The following is a 5,119-nucleotide window of genomic DNA, read 5'->3' as shown; positions in this document are numbered from 1 at the left end:
TGATAACTAGACGTAAAGGGGGTTCAACAGCGTTGTTTTATTTAAAAACAAAAGCCATGGTTATATCGATATCCAAGCATTATATAAAAATCTAGGTCTACTGTACACCCCATCAGCCAGGGTCACGTCCCACAAGCTCATTGTGACACACCTTACAGTAAGTAGTCCTAATTTTCCATTATGGGATATCAATACTACTACTACAAATAGTATTACTACAAATAATAATAATAATACATACATATTTTGATATTTCACAATGCCATTTGTGAGGCATGCCTGATAGCTGATTATGTAAAGAGGATCTTCACAGCTTTGATCCAATGTGGGTGGCGGTGGGGGCAGATAGCACAGAAATAGAATACTTCCGTCACATAACTTTGAATTCACTGTCAATCTAAATATCAAAATCATTTATTGCTATAGCAGCACACTGACTGTCTCAAGGTCTCCTTATTTTTCTTTGGCATATGTACGTGCGTATGTGTGTGTGTGTGTGTGTGTGCGAGACAGAGAGAGAGAGAGTTCTCCTGTCTATCTTTCTTTTACCCTACTTCCCTTTTCCTGTTTTCTGTTGGTACGTCTATCATCTTGTGTCTCTCTCCCTCTTATTTCCTTCACATAGAGATGGGCTGTTGGTACGTCTATCATCTTGTGTCTCACTCCCTCTTATTTCCTTCACATAGAGATGGGCTGTAAGTTGCTGGTGTTGCTGGTGTATCTGTTCACTTCCGGTTTATCAGGAAGTAGTCGTAGACCCCTACCTCCCGAACACAAGGTCGCACAGGTATGACAGTGGACCTGCTGCAAGGTCATTGCTGCTCGGCACCAGTGTTTTAGAATGTGCACTTCGCTGACCATATTGCTCCTATCAGTGCAACATAAGACTAGGTTTGAAGCACTTCGCTGACCATATTGCTCCTATCAGTGCAACATAAGACTAGGTTTGAAAAGCCACTCAGTGATCTTTCACAACTCTACAAAGTGACCTTTCTGTTCAGAGTAAAAAGCTGATATTACAGCATTTTGCGGGTCAAAGTGCCCTTGTACAGACTTCATAAATGCTGTGGTATGCTCTTGAAATGGATATGTTGGATATGTTTTTCTGTTTTCAGCACTATTTAGAGCAAGGTGTAAGTGTTACTAGGGCATGTTAGCATGTGTGTGCGTGCATGTCTTCTTGGTGCTTAAGTGCATGCATATGTATCAGTTGTATACATAAAACATGGAGTCAGTGCATGCAAATTTGGTATTTTCTTGGTGATTTGGGGCACCTTATATAAAAGCTAGTATCCTTAGAATTAAAACACACAAGGCAGGGTTAGCATCAGCCCCCGCCCCCTCTTCACATTTCTGTTTAAGTTGGCATTTATAGGGACTATAGTAAGGACGTAAATTTAGCATTCTTGCCAACTCTGACATGGCTATACATCTTATATTTCGTATACAGATATTCATTAAAATGGAGTAACATGGTTTTAAGTATTATAGTAGCCTACACACAAATAAGTATAATTATTATTTGTTTATCAGATTTTCATTTCAAATGACGGCTCTAACGCACATGCTCATGATAAACTCATGAACCATACATTCAGGGAGAATCTTTTATTTCCCTGACGCCCTCCTGCTGTGCATGTATAATGTCTTGCACTATGGGAGATCCCGTTGTCCAAGTCAACTGTAAGACAAAAGATAATATAAAGTGTCTCTAAACATACTTCAGAATATTTTTGAGGGACGCTAGCCCCTCCTATGTCCAGCTTTTACAAGATAATTATTTTCTTGTACGGACTAGATAATATCTTGTACGGACGAGATAATATCTTGTACGGACGAGATAATATCTTACGGACAAGATCAAATATATTTTGAATGCATGGCCATTCAGGGGCTCCGTAATACACAGACGAGGGTCGCCACCACCGGTCATTTTATAGGAAATCTGAACCACTGTTTCCATTTTTGTTTGATATTCATACAGTATGCTTGCTTACCCATTCTTCCTCTGAAAATCTCCCCAAGCACAGTTTATATAGAAGGAACCATTTAATATCAGGCCAAAGGTTATTGTAGTCATGCTAATAATACCCTCCAGAAACACACTGTAACTTACAGTATAGCTCTGTTCCATAGTGTTAGGAGTTATCCTTAACGCTATGTGACTTTGTGCATTCTGTTCATACTGCCAGTAGCATAGTCCATCAACATTAAAAACAAACAATGCACTTTTGCTATATACTCACCAAAACAAAGCCGGTTTTAAGATGTTGAAAGCCTCTCACCGGTGGGAACACTCTAAAATGCAGTTTTTGACCAGAAAATAAAATATTCCACAGGAATGCGCCACCTATGGGATTGTTCTATTCTAGCCATATAGGAAGGGCACATTCAAAGACTCAAATACCTTTTCTGAATATAATTCAGAAAAGTACATGTGCACAGTGCACAGGATAGATCCATCAACTAGGCCTATAGTGTATTGACATTACAGAGGTACAGTATATGACAGGGAATTAGTGGTTATAAGCAAGGGGCATTGGAAGGTAATTGCTATGCCCTATTTGCCAGAGGGAGTCAAAGATTGTGAAAAATGAGAGATAATTGCCACGATAACCAGATTTGTGTTGTGTATACTAGGACTGTAAGCTATGCAATAGATTGCATTTAGACTCGTCATAAATCAGCCCAGGTCTGAGACATCAACTATAGCTACACACAGAGGAAGCATGCATTTATATAGATAGATAGATTTATGTATACATACATATGATGCAAAGTTCTATTGGGTGATCACCTTTATACTATGAAACATCTCTCAGGTGTGTGTGTGTGTGTGTGTGTGTCTGTGTGTGTGTGTGTGTGTGTGTGTGTGTGTGTGTGTGTGTGTGTGGGGGGGGGGTGACAGAGGGAGGGAGAGGCAAAAAGAGTATTTCATTAGTGCTGTGAGAGTGATACAATTCTGAACACTATTTTATATACGCCACATCAGGGATTTCACCCAAATAACTGATTAGGGTGGGGTGGAGTATTAAAAAGGTCTTTAATACAAGTCCTTAAATTGACACTTCACTGTCACCTGGGGACCCCCAAAGTCAATGAGCTCACCCAAAGATCTACTTCACAATGCTGAATTAGAAGCGAAACTCAAAACTAAAAGTGAGGCTCAGAGCACATGAGGACAAACTTGCACACATGCGAGGTGCGTACAATGTAAAGAAGTAGATGTAGTTCTCAACTCAAGATTATGTAACTGTATAGTGTATTTTTATTAAAGGAATACATCAAACCCAAAATGGCGTAGGTTTTTCCTAGCAATTCCTCACATATACGTGAAGCATTGAATTATATTGGGAAAATAGGGGTCCAGGATTAACAACAGCAAAACTATATCACAAATGAGTTTAGAAACTACTAAACAGCTCTTAGTAACCAAGTGTCTTGTATCCAATCTGTGTCCTTATTAACACACATTTTCCACAGGTCTCATGCACTAATGAGGAACGCGTCTGGGTGTTCACACTGTGGAAGTCGGAAGTGTTAACTTAAAATAGAAAAGCTTTAGCGAAAATGTGGTGTTTTGGAAGTACAGTAATGAGGACACAGACTGTTTACAAGACACTTGGAGCTATGTTGAAGTTTGTGAACAGATGTTTTATATAGTTTTGCAATTGTAAATCATGGACCCCCTATTGTCTTCAATTCATCAAATATTCTATTCATATTCATATTCTATTCATTTTGTGTATTCTTCAATCAAATAACCAATATGTGACACTCCATTCTCTGTGAATTCCGAGCTTCACAGGATGAGTAATATTCCTTTAAATCAAGTGTGCAGGAAGAAAGTTAGACCTAAGTGAGCAGACCAATTGGTTTTGGTATAAAAGAAAGCAATTTTTCATGGTAACAAATATTCCATTCTACTATCAACTATAAAGATAGGGGCACTAGCAGGTGTCTGTGAGTCAGAACATCACCATACTAACACCTCTTTTTCTGATGTTGCATAACGTTCACACGGGCAGATTTAACGATGCAGTCTACCATTCATTGCCAATGGAAGCCAGTGACATGACGTTGCAAAACGCAAAGATGAATTTAGCTGCTCAAAATCAACGCGTCTTTGCATCGTTTCATCTGCCCATGTGAACGCACCATTAGAGAGCGTATATGGCACTGGATAGAACTCTTAAGTTAAATAACTCAGTAAAAAGTTCCAGCATGTGTCTCCACAGTAAGCTGAATTATAAAAAGTGTGAATGGAGTTTCTAGGTTTCTAGATTGCTGTATACAGTTAAGTGCCATCGATATTGACGCATTTATTTTGGAGAGGTTTGCGTGGTCTGCGCATTTCACAATGTATATATTATGTCCACTAGGTAGAGAGCTATATAAAAATCTGAGACCAGTGAAATGTAAATGTATGTTTTCTCATGCCAATAAAGCCCTTTGAATTGAATTGCATTGAAAGCGTCAACAGAGAGAGAGAGATAAAAATGACTTTGGTGGTTGGGGGTTTTATTACGTCACGTCATAACTAATAATGATATATTCTACAAGTTGTAGAAACATGTAAGATAACACTAATAGTTGTTAATGACGTGACGTGAAAAATACATTTATTCCACCAGCGATTTTTCTTTTTTAACATGATCACAACCTTTGTGCTTTATAATCACCATACTCTCTCTCTTTATGTCAAGGTGTGGTTGTAGCCTAGTGGTCAGTGCTCCCGATTTAAGTGTACTCCTTTTTGTAGCTCACTAGTTCGAATCCCGGATTCGAGACGATATGGGTGGCACTCAACTGTAGGAACACCTATACAGCAATCTCATAAAATTCTACTTCATTAAACAATTTAAAACAAAAGTTTAGGACCCACTTAATTGACCAGATCACTTAATTATATTTCTTTGTATCATCTATTCTTTTCTCTAATCATGTAGATAACCAAAAATTCTAATCATGTTCTTGTTGTGTTTTTGTTTTGTTCATGTTTTATATACTGCAATCATGTTTTCTGGATATTCTATATATATATATATATATATATATATATATATATATTCTACAATGTTTCATTATAATTTATATAGGTATAAGCCCCTTGGGCTTT

Source organism: Protomyctophum parallelum (genome assembly GCF_964188405.1).
Source record: "Protomyctophum parallelum genome assembly, chromosome: 8".
In the NCBI taxonomy this organism is placed as follows: Eukaryota; Metazoa; Chordata; class Actinopteri; order Myctophiformes; family Myctophidae; genus Protomyctophum; species Protomyctophum parallelum.
This window is presented reverse-complemented; position numbering follows the sequence as displayed.